This window comes from Oryza glaberrima, chromosome 12, assembly GCF_000147395.1.
Source record: "Oryza glaberrima chromosome 12, OglaRS2, whole genome shotgun sequence".
Classification (NCBI taxonomy): Eukaryota; Viridiplantae; Streptophyta; class Magnoliopsida; order Poales; family Poaceae; genus Oryza; species Oryza glaberrima.
In genome coordinates this window covers 16,491,408-16,501,839 of record NC_068337.1, presented here as the reverse complement: position 1 = coordinate 16,501,839, position 10,432 = coordinate 16,491,408, and the positions used below count along the sequence as shown (strand labels likewise).

The window sequence follows — 10,432 nt, the reverse complement described above, 5'->3', positions numbered from 1 at the left end:
GTTATTTATAGTTGCTTAGCCGTGCTTAGAAACATTAGCTCATTAATGGGATAAATCATGCTTCACTATCACTTATGGATATTTAATGGAAGCTCACGATGGTCAATCGTGATTGGTTAATTAATTAAATTGCCAACTAAAACTTGATAATGGTGGGTTGTGAGCACATGGTTTTGATGGTCGTGCTCATGATAATTAAGGACCGGTTCACGAGTTTCAGTTGTGAAACATTAACCGTGCCAACCACAAGCTAGCATGGGCAACGGCTTTACCTTTTGTATAGCATGGTTCATTGCGGGGCACCAGACTGAGAAGTGGCGAAGATAAGCCCACGAAGGTCGCTGGGGAGTCCATGCCTTGTTTATAAGGGGGTGATTATGATCCAGGAACGGTGCACTGTGGTGGATTGTGTTGTGCGAGGGGTACTGTCACAGCTCCTTTCCGAGGTATTGTGGTGCTATTAAGGCGCATGGTGACATGTCGTGGGGCTGTGTCTTGTGGGTACAGTGGTACACCTCTGGCCAGAGTAAAACTATTCGAATAGCCGTGCCCGCGGTTATGGGCGGGTCTAACAATGTCTTTCGTGATTAGTCTCACACTTCTCACCATAATAAAAGATGCTATAACTGGTAATAATTTGATTAGCTCCTGGTTTGGAAGGGTACATTCCTGGTTTGGAGATAGATCTATACAGCCGGGTATGGTTGTTCAGGATGGTTGGGCCTGTGCAGCATGGGTATGTTGTACAGTGTTGATTAATATTGATGATTTATTGCTCTACTGTTTTACAATTATCAAAAGTTTGCTAAATGCTGCTTATGTAAATAAGCCCTATATTATGCCATTCTTTGGTATCCTTGTGCACTTGCATATTTGCTGTGTGGCTTGCTGAGTATGTCATATGCTCACCTTGCAATAATCAATCAAACCTCAGTTGAAGACAAGTTGCGAAGGAGAAGACGTTTGGCTTATACCCCAGTTGAGCTGCCTGTGGGAGTGGAGCCGGAGCTTCGCTAGATTTTATTTTCCGCTGCAGTTTTCTTCATGGTGAGGACTAAGTGCCTCTTAAGTAAGTATTTATCGTTTTAGTTAATTTGATGAATCTGTATATTAAATTGTCAGTTTGTGTACCTCGGCTGATTCCTGGACGAGGATTTAATGCACAAATTATTTCGGAAATTACTAGTGAATTTCTGGGCGTAACAGAAGGTCGCCGTTGTGATCGCCAAGTCGTCGCCGTCCTCGTCCCATCCTCCGTTTCTACCGAAGACCGCCGGAGCACCGCCGTCGTCAACCCGACCGCCGTTGCCGCTTCGTCCTCATCGCCGTCGTCGTCTGGTCACCGTCCGCCGCCGTTCGTGCCTCGGTAAGAATCGCAGCGTCGCCCGCAACCCGTAGAAGCCCTCCGTTTGCGCCGCCGCGCCGTCGTTCGCCGGCGAGCATGCGCGCCCGAGCCGCCGCCGGTGATGACGTCATCGCCGACGTCATGATCGTCGTTCGCCGTAGACCCGCGATGGACTAGATCAATCTCGGCCGTCCGTTTTGGATAGATTGATCTCGGCCGTTCGTTCCATAGACCGCCGCCGTGCACCCGGTCCACTGTGAACCCGACCCGCTGACGCAATAAACCCCTTTTTTCCTTTTCAAAAATAATTCATTATTGTGTCATAATTCAATTAAAATCTATATAAATGATTTAATCCGATTTATTCTTTGAAAATTCATAACTAATTCATCTTAGCTTGGATTTAGTTGGTTCAAGTCTCTAAATTTTTCTAAAATTGAGATCTATATGTTAAAAATATCCACATGTACTGTTCATGCTTGTTTATGTGCTATTTTGGTGGTTTTGCTCTTTTCTCTTTAGATTCCGACGTTCCCGGAGAGTCCGATTTTGCAGGAGAAGAATTTGAAGAGTTCCAAGGCCAGCAAGGCAAGTCACACAGATCCCAAACAACCCTTTGAGCATGTCGATCCTGTTTAAAGCTATTGTTTCTATTCAACTACTGCATTTATTTTTGAATGCCATTGGGTGGAAATAACCTATCGCCTTGTTATAGCCCTTTTGCTATTGATTACCTATTCTTTATCACTTGGTTAATAATTGGATTACTAGAACATTATATAGTTTTAGCTAAAGTGAATAGGATGCTTAGCCATGCTTAGAGACACTAGCTCACATAAATGGGATAACTTATGATTCACTATTATTTCATGATGGCTTAATGATAGCTCACAATGGTTAATCGTGATTGGTTAATTAATTAATTTGCCAACTAAAACTTGATAATGGTGGGTTGTGAGCATATGGTTTTGATGGTTGTGCTCATAACAATTAAGGACCGGTTCACGATTTTCGGTTGTGAAACATTAACGTGCCAACCACATGCCAGCGTGGGCAACGACTTTACTTTCTTTATAGTATGGTTCATTGTAGAGCACCAGACTGTGAAGTGGCGGAGATAAGCCCACGGGGGTCGCTAGGGAGTCCATGCCTTGTTTACAAGGGGGTGGTTATGATCCGGGAACGGTGCATTGCTTTGAATTGTATTATATAGGGGGTATTGTCACAATCTCTATTCGGGTACTTGTTAAGTATCGCGACGCATGGTTGAAATGATGTTGAGGTTGTGTCTTGTGGGTATAGTGGTACACCTCTGGCCAGAGTTTAAATTATTCGAATAGCCGTGCCCGCAGTTATGGGCGGGTCGAACAATGTCTTTCGTGATTAGTCTCACACTTCTCACCATATTAAATGATGCTGTTAATAACCTGTTAGCTCCTGGTTTGGAATGTTATATTCCTGGTTTGGAGATAGAACTGTGCAGCCGGGATTGGTTGTTCAGAATGGTTGGGCCTATGCAACAGGGTATGTTGTATAGCGTTGGATTAAATTCTGAAATATTTATTAAATGCTATTTATGCAAATGAGACTATACTATGCCATCCTTTGTTATCCTGTGCACTTGCATATTTGCTGCGTGGCTTGCTGAGTATGTCATATACTCACCTTGCGATCATTCATCAGAGGAGGAGTTCCACAGTGATGCTGATGGTGTGGAAGATTAGGCCTAGCCCTGGTCAAGCTGCCTGTGGAGTGGAGTCGTCTGCGCTGCTTATTTTATTTTCCGCTGCTTAGAACTTTATTGTTTGAGAGGAACTATCTACCTCTGTAATGACATTATATTCGCTTATTAATTAGAGTAATAATTGTACTCTATTATCAATTTGTTATTGTGTGCCTCGGCTGATTCCTGGACGAGGGTTTACACACATGTAAGCGTTTGGAATTTTGGATAGAAATTCCGGGCGTGACAGTGCTGTTGTTGCATCATGTTGCTGATGTTGGCGAACTGAGCATCTGCAGATTGTTGCTATTCTTGCGTTTGAGCTATGTGTTCCGTGAGGTTGTACTGGATCTCCCCCGTCTGCATATCAAGGGTGTCCATTCTCCTAGTGATTTCACCCAAGTCCCAACGAGAGGAACTTGAGCACCATTCACTTGGAGATGGAGGCACACCACTTGATCTGGGAGATTGATTGTCCCCCTATTGGATATCATGAGGCGCATGCCACCGGTCCTCACTGGCACTTGCGCAGGTTGAGACTCCGATGCTATGGCATGGAGCTTGGGTCCATCCGGGCCCAGTTGGTGCCTCATACATCTGTATGGGTGTCGAGAATGATGAACTTTCTCGTTCATTCCTTGTCATGTTGCGCGTCTCCCTGTATGTTCCACCTGCACAAGATTCTTCTATGGTCTGCAGGGGAATGGTTAGTTCATGGCAGCTGTACAAATGATACCTCGCATTTGGCAACGGGATTTTATTTGTACAACCGGGAAAAAAGTAAATCAAAGATCCATCTACTCCATATTTCAGAATATGCCCTTGCACTAGATAAGCCTCATCAATACTCGGACGAGCGGCCGAGATAAAAGCAATTTGGTCACTAACGACCTCTAGCCCTTTTGCTATCCGAGTAATCAGAGAAGTGCACTCAATAGGAGCAGAGAACTTTATACTTTCTAACCATTGCCTTATCATACATTTCACAGGAGCAATTTTGATCTTTCTAACCATGGCAAACATGATAATCAATTCATCTCCCCTAATGGGTCTCAGATCACCTCTAGGAAACAAAGTCATAGCAATCCATTTGTGTATGAGCCTAAGTGTAGGATTATGGATGTCATTCGTTCTAGGTTTCTTGTAAATTGGAGCACCAAAAATATCTTCCCAAAACCTATTTTTCTCGAACCCAGAAATTTCTTTTTGGAGATCGATTTTACAGGAATTGTGAAAACCAAGAAGTCTACTTAAGCCTTTCCATGTGGGTGTGAACTCCTTACGGAAAAAGCGAAAAGAAATACCATCTTCTTTTTCTTTCAAAGTGCACAGAAATTGTAAAGTAATCAAACGAGAACCAGGCTCATCTGCCACAGCAAATCTCTGCCAACCAATAGCTTTCTAGATAGATCGAAATTCAACATCCATACCTATCTTTTTTAGTAGCTCCGGTTAGTATTCTCGCGTGTGAGCATACTCCCGGTCGCTCAGCATGTAGTAGGCTTGTCTCTCCCGATCACTGACAAGGTCAAGGTCGGTGTCATTCAGGAGTCGTCGCGGAGCTTCGGCGTCTTCCAACAAGACATCAGCTGATGAATGAGTACTAGACTCATCATGATGACTTGATGAAGAGCCAGACCCCTTGAATAGACGAGACAGTCGCCTCCTCATACTGCACAATGGAGCAAGAACAGACTAACTTGGCAAGGGTTAGGAATGACCAGAATTTCACCCGCCGGTTAGTTTCACCAAAGCAACTTGTATATATGTAACTAAGTATTTGAATTTGAGGGAAGCTATCAAAGCATAAATGAACTTGAGAGCAAACTTTGGAGAGGAAATGAAAATGTGTTGAAATGGGATGGAATTCCCTCTCTCGGCCGGCTGGCTTTTATAGGGTGCCCACAATGGTCAGAAATGACATGTGGGACCCACTAGCCGTTACCCTGCCAAAAGTGGCAGGTAACCGTTGCCTGGCCGGTTCGGCCGAACCCCTGGTGGGCCCAACCGGCCCTACTATTGACCGTTGGAATCTAACGGTTAGTGTGGTCGTGGTACAGTAAATTTTCGTTGAAAAATTTACTTTGGTTTGCTCTGAGAATTCATTTGAAGAATTTCCTCAAAATTCAAAAATCCTAAATGCAATTTTGAAATTCAAACATGTGGTGATGCAAAAATTCAAATTGTTGAAAGTAAAAATGCAGATACATACCAATTTACCTGTTGGCGAAGGTCGCGTCATTTAAGGCTCGATGTGCAAGACCGTACCTCCTTTCGATTTAGTTCACGGATTTTCTACCCGTCTCCGGAGGTGATGTAGCAGGCATCTTTGGCTTCTCCCTCCACACCTTCTTTGACTTTGGTGTGGACGGCGGCTTCTTCTGAGCTGGCTGCTCTATCTTTTTGGCCGGTACAGGTGATTTTACCGGCGTCTTCCAATAATGGTTCCTAGTCATCATTGTTTCTTTCTCCAGGAAATTCTGCATGAATTTCACCAGGCTGTCCGTTTTGGGTGGCTCCACTTCGACCACTTGAATATTCTGCGGGTTCGGCCCGTACTTGATTCTGACCATGGAGCACTGTTCCGTCCTTGGTTGAAACTCAAACTTTTCCTCCTTCTCGTTGATATGGAAACGGATACTCCCCGTTCCCACGTCAATGTTGGCTCCTGCGGTGCTAAGGAACGGACGCCCCAGGACGAGCATCGTTTCCTTCCCTGTGTCCACGTCTAGCACCACAAAATCAACCGGGATGAAGAAATCCCGTATCTTGACTGGCACATCCTCCGCTATCCCTGCCGGGTAACAGACTGATGAATCAGCCAGTTGGAGGCGCATTGGTGTTGGTGCCAACACCGTGAAGTTGAGTTTGTCAAAGACGTCCTTTGGCATGACGCTGACACTGGCTCAAGGTCGCATAAGGCCTGCTCGAATTGTTGTGCCCCGATCGAGCAGGTGATCGTAGGACACCCCAGATCTTTCTTCTTCTCCGAGAGCTTGTGGAGTATCAGGTTGCTGTAGTGCTCCATCAGCTTAACCACCTCCATTGTTGGGAGCGGTCTCTTGTTGTTGAGTATGTCCTTGAGATAACGGGCGTATGTCGGCACTTGCATAGCGTCCAACAATGGCACGTTGATGTGGATCTTCTGGATTACTTCAACAAAACAAGCAAACTTCTCGTCTACTGATGGTTTCCTAAACCGTTGAGGAAACGACAGCAACTGTGTGTCACAGTACTCCTGCCGCATAGTCTTTTCTCGCTGAACCTCTTTGTCAGCCGTGTCATTAGATTGCGCTTCTTTTGATATCCCATTAATTCTTGCAGGGTTAGGATATGGCGGATCACGAGTGGACTTACCTCCCCTCGTCGTGATCGCCTTAACATTTTCAACGGAGAGGTTGGGTTGCCCTGGGATCCTCCTAGTTTCATTGGCAGGGACTAAAGATGCCAACTAAGCTAGCTTGGTTTCTATCATTTTATTAAAGCTCAGCTGATTTTGAAAAGCAGAAGCGAAGCCATCTAACTTGACATTTATGTTCTCTAGGATCTTGTCATTGGCAGCAAGCTTTTTGCTTAGCGAATCAGTAGTTTTGGCTTGCGCAAAAACGAGATCCTTCAAGGAGGGCTGGTTAGAGAAGTTACCATTATTGTTACCTCCTTGATAATATGAGCGTGGTTGGTTCCACCCCTAACCTCCTTGTGGACGATACCCGTTGTTATTGTTGCCCATGTACATCGCCTCCTCACGGGTTTTCGGGCAGTCATTCCCAGAATGACCCGTGCCGCCGTAGACCTCACATGTGATGTGAGAGTCCAAGGCGTTGACGATGCCTTGTGGCCTGTTCTCGTAGTCGTCCAAGCGTTTCATGAGAAGGTCCAGCTTGGCAGCAAGTAATTCCGTCTCCTTGATGGTGTGCATGCCTCGCTGACAGGACTGGAGTCGCTCCTCGCTCCAACCCATGTTGGAGACCATCTTCTCTATTAGTTCAACGGCTCCTTGGACCGTTTTAGAGAAGAAGGCTCCTTCAGCTGCCGCGTCCAGGTGATTGCGGGACATCGGGGTGAGTCCATTGTAAAAATTCTGTAGGATCAGCCAATCATCCATCCCAAGATGAGGACAGGCGCGACGTATTCCTGTAGTTGTTCCCATGCTTCCGGAATAGACTCGTCCCTTGTCTGTTGGAAACTGGAAATTCGTCCACGAAGGGCATTGGTTTTCCCCGTCGGGAAGAATTTCGAGAGGAATGTCGTAGAGCATTTATCCCAGGTGTTGACAGCAGCACGGTTGGCATAGAACCACTGAGTCGTTCTCCCGAGGAGGGAGAACGGAAACAGTCACAGCCTGACGGCATCGGGACTGACGCCCTTGATGGTGTACGTGCTACAGATCTCCATGAACCGTTGCAGATAAGCATTGGCATCCTCCTTAGGCTTGCCGCAGAACGGGCTAGCCTGCGCCATCGTGATAAGCCTGGACTTTAAGTCGAAATCCACGTCCCCTATGTTGACCTGCGGCCCAATGGCCACATTGTTAGCAGAGGGAGCGGCGAACTCACGAAGAGTCTTGCTAGCCATAATCTTGAAGGTCGGTGGCGCTGGTACTGCTGGTTTTTCTGTCGGTAGAGTTTTCTGCAGAGCAACGACTCGCGGCCTGATGCTCCGGAAGAAAGCTTATGGAGTTTTCTTTGAAGTTTTCCGGCAGGTTGAAACCAGTCATACACTACCCTGTTTCCACAACAAAAGTGAAAACAACCAAGGTTAGCCTGCAAAGGAAATGATTATACATAGGTAAATATAAAGTATTAGTTCAAGTAATCTCTATTATGAATCTTCCCCGGCAACGGCGCTAGAAATGCTTGTTGGTATTTCTTACGATCACAGATAAGATCCGCAAGCGCACGGATATACCGATGTAGCACTTCCCCAACAGAGTATTCCAAGGGTATCGAATCCAAGGGAACGTGTGTGATTATCTCCTCGTCAGGATCATCCAAGGACACAAAGCTAATGTGGGCAGAGGGCAGAGAGGATTTCCTAATGAGAAACAGTGTCTAAGGAAAGCTTAACTTTAATCCTAATGAAATACTTCAGGCACTGGAAACCCGCTATTCCCAGATGTCGCTTTACTATGTACCCGGACAGGGAGGACTTAAGTGCTCTTGAGGGCTGTCACCACCTCTACACCCACCTCTAACGTACTGTGGGATACACAGCAACCACTGGAGATTAATTACCAAGACACCGCGTCTATGCAATTAATAACTACTCTAGTGCCGATGAAACACTAAAGCAATCACTATAAATAAATGGACTATATTGAACAATGATCCCGTATGCTAATTAGGAACTAACCAAGAAGTAATTCTCACTAAGCAAACCTTAATTACTCAGAATTGATATTTCTATTAAAGCAGAGTAATTAACAAGATACACAAGTAAGAGGAGATTACCGACAACTCCGGGATTTCTCCGATTCCTTCTACCTTACTCTCTCCCTCTTCTAATATACAATAATGTACCTAGAGCCTCTTGTAATTAAGCTCATGCTTTGGTGTGTGTGAGAATGAGGGAAATGAGCTCTATTTATAGGCTTCGTATGACAGTTCAGCTATGGGAAATGTCCTAAATGCCCTCCCACCGTCATATGGGAGCAATCCTGCACGTCCACGTGAAAGGCTGGGATGAATTGGGCTTTATGGCGGTTCATGGGCTGGCCCAACCGCCTCCGGCCCTTGGGTCCCACTTTATTATTCTTCCAGCGTTGGCCCAATAAATAATGATTTAATATATTTTGTGGGCTCATCACTCCATGGACTCCAGCATTCCTCTTCCTATGTGTTTATTCCCTCTCAACTTTACTGGTTTGTCACCTGCATACAAATATACACCAACACTAGTGGAAATCATTAGAAATAAGCCCTACCACTATGTTGGATGTTTACAATTATGGTCTTATGCAGGTATTGACGGCGTTAATTTGGTACTTAACAGCCATCAACAATGACATGTTATGTTAGCATGATATGATGTACCAAAGAAGAACCATTAACAACCAAACGGGCTTATCCTATGCTAAAGCCCGAGCAAGAAGCAATAAACAAACATAGCGGGCCAAAAGTGTATGAATCGCAAGGAACGGAAGATTCAAATAAACCAACAGTACAACTTGACCACTACAGCTATATGACACATTTCTATCGAGCGTCTCTCAGCTGGGAGTACACTTTTGCAATCTATTTGGTCGAATTTTTGAGTTGGTATATTTTACTTCTTCCGAAACAAGGTTCTGAAATTTCTCAGGTTGCCGAACAGCAGCCACTTTACGAATTTTTAGAGAGGGCTACAGAAAAGATAAAATTCTGAACATTTTGTGGTTGTTCCTGGAGTACTTGCCCAGATCCAGAAAAATTTGGACTGCAAAATAGTGAGTAGTTTGTCCTGGAGAATTATTTGATTACAGACTGTTCCAGAAATTCCAGATTTGGCTATTTGATATTTCGGAGGTTTAAAACATGTTCATAATTTGTCAATAATTTTGGGGAGGCTAAGAGCAACATGAGGAACAGCAAGTCACCATTTTAGAGTGATTATTGCACATTTTAATTGTACTTACAAACTGAGAATGATGTTCAATTCCCTCAACTTACCGGGTACATTATCGGTCTAATATTTGAATGGGAGAAGTAATAGATTTATTTTTTCAACCAAATTAGACCAAGATGAGTGGAAAATCTGAGAATAAGGTGAGAAAGAACACTAGAATGAGATGAGGAAAAAAAGGATTCACACATCCTAATGTTTTTACAATCGACTCAAGTTGAATATTTTGCAAATCATTTTCAAATTGCCAACTTAGCTCTAGCCTACAGTTGGCATTGCTCTGATACCAACCGCTGTGGATACCCCGAGTATTATACCATCCAGTGTCCAACGCGACCACCACATACTATTGGAGAAGTGGGATCCATACACACATAAATAGCCACTCGTCCTCAATGTGTCGATCGCGGTTGACAACCTTCTGTGGCTCTATCCAAAGCGCTATCCCTGATTATCTCAAGCGATCAAAACCCATTACTCATGGTTAGCTAGTCCCCAGGAATGTGACTAGCCTCACACTTTCATCGCAAGCAATTAATAAACATAGCAAGTAACATAATAGGGTTAAAGTGCAGCGAGGTACATGACACATAATAGGGTCCGAGGTCCCAACATACAACACATAAATAAAGCAGAGGAAGTCTCAATTAGAGTTCATAAGCAAAAGATAAAAACGGTGGTGCCACAACCCCACTAGGGCAAACCAACCGGGCAATAGCCAAGCTGCAATAGATCACTCATTGCCCTCACCGCCCTCGGCAGGG

At 44.7% G+C, this 10,432-nt stretch overlaps 1 non-coding gene across 1 annotated transcript; it reads left to right on the top strand.

Moving 5' to 3' along the window:
• Positions 1-7,171: 7,171 nt before the first annotated feature.
• Positions 7,172-7,277, top strand: LOC127758264 (small nucleolar RNA R71). Its single transcript, XR_008013687.1, has one exon. It is a non-coding gene; the product is annotated as a small nucleolar RNA R71 (small nucleolar RNA).
• The last annotated feature ends 3,155 nt before the right edge of the window (positions 7,278-10,432 follow it).